The following is a 17,705-nucleotide window of genomic DNA, read 5'->3' as shown; positions in this document are numbered from 1 at the left end:
TGGATTTAAAATCTGGTTCGCTAATTCAGGCCAAAATGTTTGTCCTGGGGGCCAAGTGGTTGTCAAACTGCTGGTCAGGACTCAGAGGTAGGTCATGATTTTCTCACAGGTGAGAGGAGAAAGAACATGGTGAGTTAAGAGAGGGGAATCTGGTAGGCTCAATGGCAAATTTGGATCACCCTGCACACACTGTATTTCATGGAATTTCTGCATAGCTTGTTGCTTAGTTATTTTATGTATACATCTATAAATAATAAACATGAAAATAAAATAAAAATTTATTCTGTGCTGTTTGAAATTCCCTGCACTGTATTTGAGAAGGTAAAAAGCAGAATACACTTATTTTGCAAGTGGGTACCCAAAATTACAGTAAGCACAGTGAATTATAGTAAACACTGTATGCACATGGATTAGACCCTTACAGCCCCATCCAAAGGGTGGGGGTAGCGAATCCTCCATTGGAAGCGGCGAGGGCCATGCCTATGAAATTGCCCTCTCTAGAGCACTTGCCCCTGCAGAGAGGTGAATCCGCCTGTGCAATGTTCACTGCAGCCTTCCCCAGCGGTGGGGCATGGCTCTGAATGCCACAGCAGCATCCCTATGCTCCCTTTGCTTGCATAGCAGAGGTGGGCTGGGGGAGGGGCTGGAGGTCGAAGCTAGTGGGTTTCCTCTTGATCATTGCTGGGGCTTCAGACTTACACAATCTTTTCATTGGTGTAAGTCCATTAAGCCCAATGGGGCTTTCTGGCAGCAGGGAGGGCTATTTGCATTCCCCCCACCCCCCAAGACACCAGAAAGCTCTTTTGGGAGTTGTGGGCCAGAACAACTGCAGTGCTGCGTCTGGGTGCCCCACTGTTTAGATGGGGCTGTAAGTCCCTCTTCTCTTTGTGCAGCTCTTCTTCTAAAAAGCTTACGTCAGCCTATCTGGTCTTCCCCTTTCCCTTCTATTCTTACGAGAACGATCTGAGACAGTTTTGACACAGAGATAATGATCGGTCCATCTCTTGACAAAGCTGAGGAGAAATTTGAAACACAGGACCCCTAGTCTGAATTCAGCCATTGAACCTTTCCATCACACTGATCACATACTGCAACACAAGCACTCCATTCAAAATATTGATTTTCCTAGGTCATAAAAAATCATGTGAAGCCATTTACCACAGCACATGATATGTTCGTGACAAGGCGATGCATCTTTCCACCACAGAAAGTAGCTCACAGAGTAAAGGAAACATGAAATAGTTCTGAATGTCGGCACAACTATGATAAATCTGTCAAAACAGTTCCAACTCTAAAACTAACTAGTACTCTTATTACAGAGTACATTCTAGTGACTACAGATACAGTAATTCCACTTTGCAGAATGCTTAGGTGTGCTTGCTTGCAGGCATACATGGTGTCTAGCATGGGGGAAAGCCTGAAATGGAAGGAGATAACTACACAGAAACACTAGAATAGTGAAAATCAGAACACAATGTTATTGATTATAGGTTCTTGAGGTCTTGCTGTAGCTTAAGCTGGAGACAAATAGGTAGCTGATTACTCGACTGCTGACAGCAATCCCCTATTCATCCCTTAAGGGTAAACAAGGACAGACACTTAGGTTTAGGACCAAGCCACTGTTCCTGCCCACTACCAACCTCTTGGGAAAATGATCAACATGGTCAAGTTGGCCCATTGCCCATAGGACCCCTAAAAGGAACCTCCCTTTTTAGGGTTATACAGGAGCTGCTCTAAAAACAAACTGTTTGAAGCCTCTAATGTCAGTCACAAGTAACCAAATGTGGTAGACTTGATTTCCTAGGTGTTCTTCTTGTACTATTAACAGGGTCTCTCATTTGGCTGACCACCATGAGATGACTGCAAACAAAAAACCCACAGCAACTTAACCTGTAGAAGGAGTAAAAGGAACCATTACCACGCTCCTTACAAGTCTTGAAACCCTGGGAATCGACCTTCACAGGGTTAGAAAACATTACTTCTGGGAGATAAAGGATCCACAATCCTTGAGTCCAGAGATTGATGGATGACTGCATCCCATGACTGCATACTTATTTGACCTGAATAGAGCCAGTGGCTCATTCCGCACACGCAGAATAATGCACTTTCAAGCTGCTTTCAGGGCTCTTTGAAGCTGTGCGGAATGGCAAAAACAGTTGTGAAAGCAGCTTGAAAGTGCATTATTTTGCGTGTGTGGAATGAGCCAGTGACATATAAAATTTGTCAATGACTGTGTAGACCTTTTGTTGCTATTACAATAAGATTCATCTAACAAAGCACTCTTAATATTACAGACTATCAGCCAACCTTCAATACCACCAAGGTGTAGTTCAAGAGGATTTTCAAGACCTATAGGCCATGAAATGGGATAAATATTAATGGAGGCATCAGGAACATGGAGAAGGTATGTCTCTACCTGCAACATAAAGGTGAAATTCTTACTAGATGCTAAGAAGTATAAGCTCTGTATTGTATTCATAGTATTGCAGCTGAACAATGAACATTTGCAATGTATTGTCGAAGGCTTTCATGGCCAGAATTACAGGGGTGTTGTGAGGTTTCCGGGATGAATGGCCATATTCCAGTAGCATTTTCTCCTGACGTTTCACCTGTATCTGTGGCTGGCTTCTTCAGGCACAGATGCAGGCAAAACGTCAGGAGAAAATGCTACTGGAACAGGGCCATACAGCCCGGAAACCCCGCAACACCCCAGCACTTGCAATGTTTTCCATCCTTTATATACTTAAAAATTATTTTAATATTAGACTAAGCAAATATTTATAAATGACCAGTATTTTATGTTGATTCCTCCTCTTTCCTATGACAGTTCTTAGTAGAGCGAGAGAGTGAGTGTGAGAGAGTGTGAAAGAGAGAGTAAGAGATAAAGCACCAAATCCAACATGTTTAGCCGAAGGATTAATAGCTGATTCTGTTTCTGATACACAAAGTAAGACTGCAATTTTAAACCAGTTCTATCAGTATAGTTAGTTGGGATAATTTAAAGCTGCTCATATTGCCCGAGGCAAATTCTGAAGAAAACAGAAAATAAATCTTTTAAACAAATAATAAATATGCTAATTAGTATGGAATGCAGCTCAATACATCGTTTTTCATACCTATCAAAACAATTTATTGGAATTCTTAAAAGCAAAAGTGAGAAATTAAGTTCGAATATCATAATTGTTATGTGCTCACTGAGTTCCAGAGTACAAGATGGCAGGTCCTGTCCCACACAATTTATAATCTAAATCTGGAATAAGGGAAATTGTGGTGAGCATGTAAAGGGGTAGAATATGCTGCCATTAACAGTCTTACCATTAACAAGCATATGAAGCCAAATAATATGCATGCTTTTTTCTATTTCATTCATTTGTAAGAATGCATTATATAGCATACTTTTATCAGTGACAGTGGCAAATCTCACACTATGCATTCCTGAACATTTAGGGTGGTGTTACAGGACCCAACACATCACCCTACAGTCACACAGCACTTGCAGCAAAAGGCATTTTATGTCCCCAGGAGCCCAATTGAGAGGAGAGGATCCTGCCTTCCCTGTCAGTGCTATAAATAAATAAAATAAAAAATTATCCCATGCCAAAACAGCCAAGAAGAATAACTTCTCCATCTTTGGTGTTTCATGTACCCAGAATACTTCGCTTGGGAAAATGATGTGGGGGACAACCAGCAGTGCTTTCCCCCTCCGCACCATCATCCCAAGCACAAACAACCTCCTGAGAACTTAAAAAATACCTGCCCCCACAGCTGCTTGCTATGTGATTGCAGGGAAAGTGCATTCGGTCTGGGGAATCTAGATCCATATAGTTCTAAGTCTTCGGAAGAGATGATAGTAATTTCCACTGACACCCCTCCCTCCCCCCCAAAAAATCCTACTTTGCCACCATTGATGTTTTTGAGAGTCTGTTGATTGCCAGAAACATAACTTCAGAGGGCTCAATGGAGTGTGTCAGAAGGAAAAAGCAGAAACATCCCTCTCAACAACCTACAAGGATGGTTGGATGCATCCCATTGTAATGTAAATGAAAACACAGACATGTACACTGTAACTCATTCTTCTGACAGGGACAGTTTCCAGAGTAGACTGTCTCATATCCATAATGAATGACAAGAATGATGAATTTGTGAAAGGGTGCTTTCTGCTTTCTGTTACAATGATTCCAATCCCAAGCGGACAGAAATGTAAGTATTAAGTTTATTCACCGGTGATTGTCCCCAAATATGAAAAACTTGTAGATTGTAATATTCTGTGCCAAAATAAACAATGTGTTTAACTGAGCTTTCCTATGGGAAAAAATAGTTTGGCCGTTAGTCACCCATGAGCCTCAGAGTTGGGGACTGATGATACGAAGCGCCTTGGGCCTGGATTGTTTTTAACAGCCCAAGAAGTCATCTTAAATCTCATCTTCACATCCAGCATGATGCCTGTCATCTCAGCACTTCAGCAACAACTAAAAACCCCTCCAGCAATGCTTAATTTCTCATTTTAACCCTTTATTTTATTTTAAATCCTGAAGCAAGAAAGCATTTGCTATATTTTTTCAGATAACCAGAGTGAGTGATTACAGATCACAAAAGAGACTTTGGATTGAAGAGTGCCTTCTCCCCCAGCTCCATTTCTTTCAATGTGTGAGAGAAAGGCAGGAGTAATCTTTTTCCAAAGCCCCTATGAGTCTTCTAGAACCCCTGAAGACTGGCTGTATATGAGTGACAAGAAAACCATCTTAGCATATTCCTAAAATATTTTAACAGTATCAGTACGGAGCAGATTCACCAGTTCAAAACAATTAATAGTACTGAACTTTACAAAAACCAAGACCATTCAGTATGTCAGACCTTACACTAGATCAGCATTCTCCAAATTCTGAAAGAGATGGCCACCCAGACTGGGTTTTTGTAGTCAACTACCATTCACTGCATAATCTTTTGGTGACTTGGCAATGCCTCAATCTTTATGCCAGCCAATGAATTTCAGCTGGCCTGTTCAGAGGGGTTCAGTTCAGTTAAAATGCCTGATCTTGTGCTGTGGTCTATGTTGGGCACAGCTGTGAAAAGCATCTCTCCTGAAATATATGAACCCAAAAGCAGCTAGAAGGTAGTTTCCTTAACGGCATTAAACAAAGTGCATTATTGATACTGTGCGCGTATGGCATACATAGAGAGAGATGACACCTCAATTTGGAGCCAGCGCCTTCTTTTTTCTGTGCAGTCCCTGCGCTCTGTTGTGGATCATATTCCTCTGGCACCCTTTTTATTCTTTGAGATACATTGGTGTTCCATAAGCACAGTAAAGAGCACTGTATAAGCAGGCAGACAAAAACCAAAGGATCCAACCCATTATGTCTGCCAACTCACCATTTTTTAACTTGGGAACAAGTTTAAATGGTTAGATAGAATTTGAGTGGCTTTACTGCATCAGTGGCTGTCTCCCTCATTGTGTTTTTTCTTCTCTTCACAGATGAAGAACTTAAATTGTAAATGGTGAGTGCTGAACAGCTATGGATATATTTCCAATAACTGTATTTACATGGGATGCAAAAGAATACAGCACAACATTTTGTGGAAATGAACATCTAGAAGAATTCTTGATGAGCACCACAGCATGTGTCACTCTTATTACATTCTCTGCAAGATACAGGGCTTTCCTGTCTGAAACCATTCCATCTTTTTTCAGCAGCAGGGTGTTTTCTTAATATTAAACATGACCTTAGACATACAATCAGAAATATTTGCAATCAGTTCAGCTTTAACATGCACTGGATGACATTTCGTTCCAAAAACTTTCAACGCAGTCACAGCAGTAGCTGTGCTGAGGGTGCATTTAAGATCTAGCTTTTTGAATCAAGCTGTGCATGCATCACCAAGGCAGGCATTTGGAAACAGATCCATTATCTGCATCTTTTGTTTCACAGGCAGTACATACAACATAAATTAAGCACAAGCCACATTACATAATGTGCTGTGTTTTCTGAAAGTTTGGCCTGGGCCTGGCACACGTGTAGTGTATTGCAAGACATTTGAGACATTATACTGCACATCTGAGACAATACACAAATCAATCTTGATCTGGGGGCACTTCTCCAGGAACTCTTGCGCCCCTCAACAATTTCACAAATTCTCATTTGATGATTAAGATCAAACATTGATCCCTTTTTGAGCATCTTGTCTTTTCAATTCCTGTCTCAGAAAAGAATCCAAGGGTCAAACTGTCTACTTGTAGTGCAGCCTGTGCAAAGACGTATGTAAGGGGAGGGGGGGTTCCCGGGTTCAAACCCCCACATTACATGTCCGAAGCTCCGCCCCCTGTTTGTGTTTTTTAAATTATTATTATTATTATTATTATTATTATTATTATTATTATTATTATTATTATTATTATTATTATTTATTCAATTTCTATACCGCCCGATCCCCAAAGGGCTCTGGGCGGTGAACAACATAATATATAAACAATAAGCAGGAGCAAATCTGGTACAATACAAACATAGGCTCCGTCAATAAAACATCTTAAAATACATAAAAACAGCGGCTAACAATTAGCAAATTAAACAAGAGGCGTCCAGGCTCAATTTAAAAACCCACCCCAAGAAGGGGGGGACGGCAGGCCCCTCAATATGAGGAGCTCTGTTGTACCAGTGCCAAAGCAGGAGCAGTGGGGGGGGCACCATATCAGCGGCTGGACACTCCAAAGGCCCGGTGGAACAACACAGTCTTACAGGCCCTGCGGAACTCACCAAGGTCCCGCAGGGCCCAGACAGTTGGTGGGAGGGTGTTCCACCAGGCCGGGGCCAGCGCTGTGAAATTCCTGGCCCGCGTGGAGGCCAGCCGCATCATTGTTTTAGTATTTTTTCAGTTTCTGACCTGCAGGGGGCGCAGTTTTTAGACTAGCAGCAGCAAAATTTCAGGGATTTGTTGGGAGACTCTCCTGATCATACCACCCAGGTCTGATGAAGTTTGGTTCAGGGCTCCCAAAGGGAGTGTCCTATCCTGCATTGTTTCCAATGGGAGCTAATAGGAGCTGAGGGTTACACCTTGGAGGGTCCATAACTTTGGACCACCTGAACCAGACTTCACTAAAACAAGGTGGTATCATCAGAATAGACTCCTTCTGATACCACCCAGGTTTGGTGAAGCTTGGTTCAGGGGGTCCAAAGTTATGGACTCCCAAAGGGGGTGCCCCCATCCCCCATTGTTTCCAATGGGAACTAATAGGACATGGGGGCTACACATTTGAGGGTCCATAACTGTGGACCCCCGGAACCAAACATCACCAAACCTGGGTGTATCATCAGGAGAGTCTCCTAAAGATACCCTGAAAGTTTGGTGCTGCTAGCTTAACAATTGCACTCCTGACAGCAGGCACCCCCCAAATTTCCCCAGATTCTCCTTTTAAATCCACCCCCTTCAGCATGGATTTAAAGGGAGAATCTGAGGTCCTTAGTTTAAACATTGAAAGTGATGCTGTTTGAGGGTGGGGGATAATCCAACCCCAAACAGCATCACTTTCAATGTTGTTTTAACTGGGGACCCCAAATTCTCCCTTTAAGTTGGATTTAAAAGGAGAATCTGGGCTCCCTTGTTTAAACACTATTGAAAAGGGTGCTCTTTGGGGGTGGATTCCAGCATCACAGTGGCCACACATGGGGGGGGGGGCAAAACTCAGATTTTGCACCAGGCTCCATTTTCCCTAGCTACGCCTCTGCCCGGAGGAGAGGGCAGAAGGGACTGCCAACTGCCAGCTGGAAGCTCTGCCAGTGGGGTGAGAGGGGCGAGGCAGGCGAGTCTGCCATCCCTGGTTTCAGAGAGCTGTTTTTATAAGCACTGAGGCTGGGGACGGGGCTTGGGGAGGCGTGGCCACACCCCCAGGTGCGGGTGGGGGCGAGCCCCCCAACCCCCCCATAAAAATCTATACCTACATCACTAAACCTGTGCCTGCTGAGTTTCAAGTTTTCAGAGGTCTTGATGAAATAATTAGTCTTACCAACATGTTCAATATGTAAACCAGCCATGCAGCACACAAGCAGCAGGCACTACTCATGATCCTCCCAATATGCAAGGTCATAATTTCATATCAGTAAGGCACCACATGACTTTACTGCTTCACAAGGTTGCCAACCTCCAGGTGGTGGCTGGAGATCTCCCCGATATTATGGCTGATCTACTGGTGACAGAGATCAGTTCAATTGGAGAAAATGGCTGTGTTAGAAGATGATCTCCATGGCATTATACCCCATTAAAGTCTCTTGCGTCCCCAAATCCCTCTTCCTCAGGCTCCATCCCCCAAACCTCCAGGTATTTCCAAACTCAGAGCTGGTAACCCTACTGTTTCAGTATACAGTGAACAAAATGGCAACCACGTGTATCAGCAGGATCAAAAGCGCATGCTTCCATCACATGCTGCTGTATACCCCAAGTGTACTGACTGAAAAGTATTCTTGTGTAACCTAAGATGTATAGTTTTTAATAAGATGTCTTCTAACAACCTTATAAAGCTTCCTCTGCAATTTATTAGCTGGCAATAATAGCTATATTTTAAAAACCCTTATTAATTGAAATCTTGAAATACTAAACAAATTATCCAAAAAAAACCCTTCTGAATAAACTGGATATCTGCAATATGAGAAATGAAATTGCTACAGCTTCTCAAAATTATAACTGTTACTATGCCAATAAAATATCATCAGGCAAAATTTCTACAACCTTTTCTAGGTTGCAAAGTAACTACCACCTTTGATATGCACGCAACAGGAATCAGGTGCACCTTTTCCAAATCCAGCAGAAACGGATCACTGGAAATGCAGTAAGTTCTGTTCCATGTATGAATGTATACTTTAATGGTAAAAAAATTATTTTTTATTATTATTATTATTATTATTATTATTATTATTATTATTATTATTATTATTATTATTAATTCAATTTGGTATACCGCCCCATCCCCGGAGGGCTCTGTATTCACAAAGCTGCACAACTATTTTGTGATGTCTAACTATATATTAATGGCATAATAGAAAAATATTGTGCTTACTTCCCACAGTAATTTTGGGAAACAGAAGTCCTCTAATGGCTGTCCTACATGTATCAAGGATGAGATTTAATTCATTAATGGCATAGGAAATGGTAGCCACTCAGTTACACAGCTAAGTTTGCTTTTCTGTTTAAACCTTTTCATCTGTGTGCACAGCCTCATTCTGATATCTGTTTCTTGGTCTTGCTACAGTACAAAGGAATGTTGCAAGTTGGCTTTTCTAGCATAGCAAAAAGGAAGGCAAAACAACAGCAAGCAACACATAACTTGTGGAACTTAGTATTGCAGGAGGATGTGACACCATATGTCCAAGAGCTTTTTTTAAAGGGTGAAAATAGCTATGACACCGTTGAGTGTGAGGTGCTGGCAATAAACAACAGGAGGAGACATTAAATTTCTGCTCTGTTTATAGGAATCAAGCATGACTGGTCACACTCAGAGTTCTTTGCTGGACTGATTAACTCATAAGACAGTTCTTAGTTTCAGTGCATGCTACAGATTCCCAAAAACATAACAACAATATTTTCCACTTGCCTGGAAAATACTGAAATGCAGGAGTAACACCATCACTCTGTCTTGTGGGCAGATATAAGCAGCACCACTTTTAGGTTCTGTGAATAGGAACTAAGAGCTGGGACACATATCACTATATCCTTCTAGTCATCCCAAAACTGCAGCCAGTGGTGAGTTCTTCATCTCCCTACTGTTATGTTCACAGGCTTTTTCCCAGCATAGAGTGCAATAACCATCGATTGTGTATCCTAACTCTTCTCACAGCCTACAGGAAGATGGTGCTGAGATACTTGCTTTATTGTCACATAGAAGAGGTTAGGGCAATTCTGCACAGGCCTCACAAGCAGCAGTGCACCGGCATACTTGATGTTCACACGACATACATGCTTTCGCTCTACAGAGCCGCAGGAACATGTCCCTGTGGCCATGGCAACACCTCTGGGGTCGGAGGCCAGGAAACATGTCCCCTGGCCTCTACAGAGCGATGGCAGCCGAGAGGAGGTAAGAGGGGAACTGCAGCAGCATGGGGAAAACACTGCCTTCCACCCGGTGCCGATCACTTGGCACTGGGTGGACGGCACCGTTTTTCAAAAAACTAGTGAGTCAGAAAAACGCCATTGAGGGGGGAATATGCTGCTGCAGCTGTGCTCCATACGCTGTATACGGCCCGTGCGGAGTCCGCCTTAGAGATGGCACAGTGGGGAAGATGCCACACGTAGCATCTTCATGAACCTCTCTTAGTTAACATAATTCATTAAGAAAACAAAGTGGAGGAGACTCCAAGTCAAATTGTACAAAATAGTTGCAAAGGCATTGTTTCTCTTTATGTAAAATCCATCAAACCTCAGTTATCAAGCAAAACTGATTTGCAGAAACCCTGCAATAGCATTGGAGAGATGTGCACTAATTGGCCTTGTCCCTTGAGAAACAGTGCTAATGGAATTAATGTCAGCAATCAATGTAAATGTCTCTTAACAAAGTAAGATTAATCTGAAATGGTTCACTCTTTTTTTTCTGTTTAAAAGGGTTGCCTGTATCTCTTTTAATAATTAGATATTCTCACAAAGCTGGGCCCAATCTAGCCAAAGCTAAATATCTTGAACTATTTTATGGGGGAGGACTAAGGCAGATTCACCCTCCCTGTAAAAACCAACAGGACTGAAAAGCGATAAATTTTATGCCCGTTAATCTAGTCTGTTTAGTACATTTTCATAAATAAACAGCAGACCAGGGTTTGGATATTATGGGGCCATCTGATTTGTGTATCTCAATTTAAATAACACAATGTTAATTTATCTACAATAAATTAAGCACAAAAGAGACTTTGACAGTCCAACCTCGTATATAAAAAGAAAAACAACACATCATTTCCTCATCGTTAACAAGTTTCAAGATGCTACTTGGCCTAGAAGCAAAGCAAATGTTCTGTGCAAACACGGCACCCATATCTTCAATTTAGGTCAAGCCATCAAGATGATGCCAAGGATTGGAGATGGAAGATGAGATGCTCTATTTCACATATACGCTCTCTGGAAGGGCTGGCAACGACAGCCACTTGCATTAAGCACAGGTCATCAGACAAGATATTTAATCTATTCCTAAAACAGACAACTTCCACAGCTGAAATCCCCATGGCCTTTCAAGCAACACAATGAACCACTTCCTTGTGTACTCCTGTCAAGTCATGTTAGGTTTCTCCTTTCTTAGAAGTGATATTTCATGTACGCTTATGACTATATTGCTCAGAGCAAGGGAAAGTGTTTTGGTTTATTTATGACCTACTAACCTTAAGTAAAGAATTTTAAAAGTTACAGAAAATCTGAATGTTCTCAGAAGCCTGGAGATATGAAATGAACATAAAATAAATCTGGCATTTGTAGCACAGGCCAGGCACACATGGCCAACCTGCAGGGTTTCTCTAAGAGGACCAGAGGAGAGATGGAAACCAGATGACAGAAAGAGGGAGGGGGTCCGGAGTGTATTCTACCCAGTGTATGATGTAAAACCCATGCAACGGAACTGAAAGTTTAGGAGAGTGCTGGGATTTTCAGATTTACTCAAGGTGACAAATAACAGAAGAATGAGTGGTGGTAGTGAGTTTTCAAACACTTTATTGGAAGAAAAAGAGGGAAGTGAGAAGCAGCTAGTTCTGTTGTTTGGAGGCTGAACGTAACAATGCTGTCATAACGCAGAAGGCACCCTTGGCTGACTGATATCAAGGAAGTAAAACAGTGAACTGGGAGGACGGAAAGCAAGATGACAGCCAATGACAAATGAATGCAGAAAAGAGGATATAATAAACAAAGAAGCTATCTTTATTGCAATTATGGCGAACACCACAGAGATACATTCAAAAGGTTGTAGAACTCAAGGACTTGGTTTATCAAACATGTCATAATGCAAATACGGAACAGGCAAGGCTGAGCTGTAATGCAGTTTTTGAGCAATCAGAATGAGAAAAGGATAGTGGGCTAAAAAAAATAGCGTCATTTTCTTTGCTGAAAGAAAGGCATACCGAAAGAATTCTATTGATGAGTTCTGCACAGGGAACAATTGCTTAATAATAAGGTTTGCCACATGAGAGTTGCAACTGCCATGTAAAAAGCTGATTCTGTGGTTCCATATGAGCATCCTGGAAGCAAGAATGGGGAAAACCAATTATCAAGGGACTGCTGCTGAAAATGGCATTCTTACAGAAAGCTCTCCCCTTACCACCACAATAGTTAACACCTGTCTTATACTCTTGAAGTTTGTACCTCCCCCCAAGTAGCAGGCAATGATAGTGGATCACATTATATGTGATACAGAGGAGATATCCTGTCAGGGAAAAGGAAAACTAGTTGAATACCATTTTCAGTGGCCACTCTGTGACAGACATAATACACAGCTTGGCCTTTCATTTTAGAGACAGGATTGGAAATTTATAATAGGAACCATTCAACAGTGTTTTTAAAACCTATTTTTGGATTAACAGAATTTATATCAATAATGAACATTACTGGTAATTGGGTTTAATTTTTTTTTAATATAATATGTGTAATTTTGTTTTCCCATAGTCTTTAGAACTAATTGTAATTACGGTTTGATTCTGTTTTCTTTTTTCTGTCTGTAAATTTTTATCTCTAAAAAGATTATTTTTTAAATTAGAGCCAGGGTGAAACATCTATGGAACAGCTGATACATTGGTTATTTGTTGTTTTCTGTTTATTTTGACCAATTAGTTGCATTCTCAAAACCAGAAGTCATAGCTATAACTGATTGATGTATATAATAGTACTATCTAGTGCTATGTGTTTTCATAATTTAAAGGTAAACAACATACATGATTAAAGAAAATTAGTTCTGTAATTATGCAAATAACACAAGATTGATGTTATGTAGAGGTATTGAGATTTCTGTTTAATTATATACATAACTCAGCGATCATTTGAACAACCTTCCAGTTAGTCATCTAATGCACAATTAAAAATTGTAAGTTTGACAGGTTACTAACAGCGCAGTCCTAAAAAGACTTGCTCCAGTTCATGCCTATTCAAATAAAAGTGTTTAAGAGTGGAGTAACTCTACATTGGATTGCATTGTAAGTCTCCTGAAAACTGAGAAATACTACCCTGCCCCTCCCCTGGAAATCTTACCGATCTTTAAGGTGCTACTAGACTCAAATATGGTTCAAAAACTACTTAGTCATCATCACCTTGCAGAAAAACAATGTGATGTAGTGTTTAGAGTGTCAGACTCAGATCTGGGAGGCTTCATGTTTAAATCTCCACTCTACATGGCTACATACTCTTCACAGTACTCACTCTACAGGGTTACTGTAAAGATAACACAAAGAAGCAGAGGACAATATAAGCTGCTTTGGATGCCCAGAGGGAGAAAAGGTAGAGTATAAATGAAGTACAAACATACATAAATAAATATATATACCAATGGGCCCTGCCAACAATAAGCAAGATCAGCAGCTCATGAAGTGACTATTCAAGTGTTTTGTTGGATTCTGCTGGGGGGGGGGACACGAGAGCATAGGAGGCATGATTATACATGTTCAGAATGTAATAAGAGGACTGGGTGAGTTGCAGCATATCTTTGGGGATAGTTGTATAGACCGTGAAAGATTAATATCAGAGATTAGAATCAAGAAGAAAAACATCAAAATGCAATCTAAACAACACTACTGAAGAGTTTAAAGATCGTTTAAAGAAGAGATCTGCATTACTAATTTCAAATAAATGTAAACCTGAAAAACTATGGGATGAAAACAGAAATATATTCAAGGAAGAATACATAAAGAATATTCCTGTAGCCAAAAGAAATGAAAAGCCTCAAACATGACTGATGAAACCCTGCAAATTGTTGTAGACAAGAAGCAAAAGTTAAAAAGACAAAACAGAATCAGTAATCTAAATGCAGCTTTCTAGCAACTTGCATGTAGAGATGAAGAAAAACTATTAAAATAGCCACTATTAAAATAGCCATTTCCTTCCATGTTGAAGGAAATATGAGCAAGAGATCTGTTTCACAGGAAATCAAAGAAAATGTAAAGCACAGCTAAGCATGCAGAAAGATCAACATGGAAAATAATAACACAGCAAAATAAAGAAAAGGTAGAAACAATATACTGAAAAACTATACAAAAGAGATGAACTGACAAGAGATTCCTTCCAAGAAAAATCTTTTGAAAAAGAACCTAAAGTTTTAGAAAGCTGCATTGAGAGTACTTGAGAGAAACAAATGACCAGGAGTAGGTGGGAAATCAATAGAGCTAAAATCTTAACAAGAATATGCCAACAAATATGAAAAACAACACAGTGGTCACCAGACTAGAACCACTCAATCTACATGCCAATTCCAAAAAACAAGTCAAAGGCTAACAACTATTAGACCAACAAGTGGTGTTCAAAAACTTACAACCAAGACTGTTACCATATATGGAATGAGAAATGCAGATGTTCACGCTGGATTCAGAAGAGGAAGACGCACTAGAGGTTGTATTGTAAATAAGAAGAAACCGAATGGTTTCCAGTAGACAAACTAGGAATGTATTTTATCTCCCTGTCTTTTCAATCTATATATAGAACACATCTTAAGGAAAGATGGATTAGTTGTAGATGAAAGTGGAGTGAAAACTGGTGGAAGGAACATTAACAATTTGCAATATACAGATAACACCAAATGACTGGCAGAAAACAGTGAAGGTTAAAGCAGACAGTGCCAGAGCAGGATTGTAGCTGAACATCAAAGAGACCAAAGTAATGACTACTGAGGAATTTCGCAACTTGAAGGTTGACAGTGAAGAAACTGAAATTGTTGAAGAGTTTCTATTCCTTGTCTCCATCATCAATCAAAAGGGAGATTGCAACCAAGAAATCAGAAGGAAATTAAGTCGAAACTCACTTTATCACATACAAATAGAAATGAAGTTCCATCAGCTCTTGCATTCATGTCAGAAGATCATGGGAGGGTTACAAAGAAATCCCAGCTCAAGTCAGGGAGCAAAACGGAGATGTGCATCAAAATTCATCTAAAAACATAACTTATCAGTATTTTTTAAATATGTTTGGGTCTCTGGATGGGGTCTCAAGATGGTCACCACCCCTTGTCCGGGAGGCCTTCGGGAGTCACCCACCAGCCCCAAACACCTCCCAGGACTGCTGGGAGCCACATATATTCAGGGGGATATAAAGGGGAAAGGACTCAGGCTGCACAGGCAGCACAGGCAACCACTGTGGCTAATGAAGAACTGACCCAGAGGCCCCGGTTGGTGGGCCGGAGCCTGGAGGGATGAGGGCAGTTTGGGGAGGATAAAAGCAGGGCAGCAAAGATCAATGAGGAGGGACTTGGCTGACAGTTCCTGAAACAATGGGGAGCCTGACGTACCATGTGGGAGAGGCAGCCTGTGAGAATTCGTCCCTCACTTCCATTCATGAGAGCCAAGAGCTGCAACCACCTGCCCCAGGGGCCATTGAGGTGGCGCCCCAATGACAGGTGCCACCACAAATGGTATCCTGGCATTTTCCAGGATACTGGTGAATTGGTCCCAAAAGTATTTGGTATTTATGAAGAGTATGAAAAGTCAACATTTGAAGGTTCCCAAGACTGTATTTTTTTTTGGGGGGGGGGGGGTTACTGGGGAAAGGTGGGGAATGCCTGTGTGTTCTTGGGCTTAGTATTGGATTGCCAGATTGATTTGTCTTAGATTATGCCCTTTTAAACTGCAGTGGACTTTACAAAGTTGTGTTGTTTGCAAATCTTAGAGCATCTTCCGGAGCAATGAAGTCACTTCCTGTTTTCCCACTAGAAATAATATTGTGTACTTGTAAAATGCCAACATAATTGTCTGCACCCCCATCCCAACAGACTGCTAGCTACATCTGGCATCCTTGCTAAGATATACATGGAGCAGTTTACTCTGAAGGATTGCATTTACATGTTGTGTTACTTTATTGATTGAGAATTTCAATCTGTATCACTGGCATTGTTCCATTTTTTCTGGGTTCTGGTTTATCTAGGACAGTTTCTAAAATTAAGTTCCAGAATTAGATCGTGTGTAGTTTGCCACAGCATTGCCAAGTGCTACATAAATGCTGGAGATTTTCTGATTTTAGTTTACATTTAAATGAACGTATCATTCATTTATATCACTTTCCTCTCCCCTCCCCAGTTCAGTTTCTTTTTTAAATAAAAAAGATGGAATACTTTGCTTCGACATGCTATTTCCCTCAAATTGCCCTGAGCCTTCGGGGAGGGCGGTATATAAATGTAACAAATAAATAAATAAATAAACTACACCCTACATTCTCTACACAAGGCAAGCTGACACTTTTTTAACAAACTAAATAGACATTCACAGTAAAGAGGCCTATGCAAAGAATACACAATATTTAATAAGATGGACCAAAAGTGAATGGAATTAAAAGTATCTTACTCTGTGTGTCTTTCCCTCTTCCCGTGTAATTTCAGCACTTTCAGGATGGATCCTGTGAAGTCAGTGGAATTCTGCGTTCTTGTGGTTGCTTCAGTGAACATTCAACGCTGTCGGTGAGTTTGGGATTAACGTGAAAACCATCGACCGTTGATTGTACCCTCCAGCTAACCATCCTCTTCTTCCTCACTTTTCGCTGAAGATTATCACAAAACCAGCACACAAGGGGGTTTTTTTGCTTTCACTTGCAGAGCTTCGCACATTAAAAAAAGGTCACAATCAACATTCATTGCTGTCGGTGGGTTTAACTATGTGGACAAGCTCACTGAACAATGAATGCAACTGTGGCCCCGCTTTTTACAATCACAGTCAAGAGGAACACAGGCTTTGAAAGCAACACTTGAAGTGGATACCTTTCACTGAAAAACTACCATGATCATGTCAAGAGACTGCAGTATTGTCAAACTCTATCTGGAGGGAAGAGGGAAACATCAGGCTTTAGTTGTTCAGATATTGTACAGATTATGGTCATTTACTCAGTGTCTGTCTGGGTCTTTCACTGGCCCAAATCCTCAGGTTACATTAAAGTATTCTGTGTATCCAGTATTCTGCTGTTGTTATAACTTAGTAAAGAATAAGGTTGCTTTCATTGTGCTGTCTAATGAGGAAAATCACAGGTGTTTGACACACTTGCTAAGTCTATTCTCAACAAACTGTTCTGGGAGTTGTGTGAATTAAAGTTATACATAACGTAGAGAATCCAAGACTGGATTTCTATAGCTTTACCTTACCTAAAAAAAAAAAGCTGCAGGTGAAGAAGTCAGTTTAGATCAGGGCCAAAACACTGGGTCTACACCTTATGCCATTTCATTTATCTGACAGAAATGGAGGTGCTGTGTGTGTGTGTGTGTGTGTGTGTGTGTGTGTGTGTGTGTGTGTGTGTGTGTGTGTGTGTGTGTGTGTGTGTGTGTGTGTGTGAGAGAGAGAGAGAGAGAGAGAGAGAGAGAGAGAGAGAGAGAGCATAAGTGTCACATTAAAGGAAAAGCAGAATATATGATGTTAATTACTTTTTACCCTAGTGGAATAAAAGCTGTAGGAAATTCAACTAATTCATCTGGCACTGATTCAGACAGAGGACCTTTCACCAATGCTTTTTAGAGTGCATTTTTATTTAGGATTTTGCCACATTCAACCATGGTCCAGTGAGCTTCCCATACTGGCTGC

General features: G+C 40.9%; 1 long non-coding RNA gene across 1 annotated transcript in view; it reads left to right on the top strand.

Annotated features, from left to right (window-relative positions):
* The window catches only part of LOC125432511, a 120,411-nt gene extending 103,174 nt beyond the window's left edge, over positions 1–17,237 (top strand). Inside the window, exons 3-6 of the long non-coding RNA XR_007244486.1 lie at positions 2,295–2,404; positions 5,477–5,499; positions 8,728–8,818; positions 16,520–17,237. This is a non-coding gene — a long non-coding RNA (uncharacterized LOC125432511). The remainder of the gene's footprint in view (positions 1–2,294; positions 2,405–5,476; positions 5,500–8,727; positions 8,819–16,519) is intronic.
* Positions 17,238–17,705: the final 468 nt, after the last annotated feature.

Source organism: Sphaerodactylus townsendi, linkage group LG05, assembly GCF_021028975.2.
Source record: "Sphaerodactylus townsendi isolate TG3544 linkage group LG05, MPM_Stown_v2.3, whole genome shotgun sequence".
NCBI classification, from domain to species: domain Eukaryota; kingdom Metazoa; phylum Chordata; class Lepidosauria; order Squamata; family Sphaerodactylidae; genus Sphaerodactylus; species Sphaerodactylus townsendi.
Note: the sequence above shows the minus strand (reverse complement) of the source record. Positions and strands in the feature narration are given on the sequence as shown.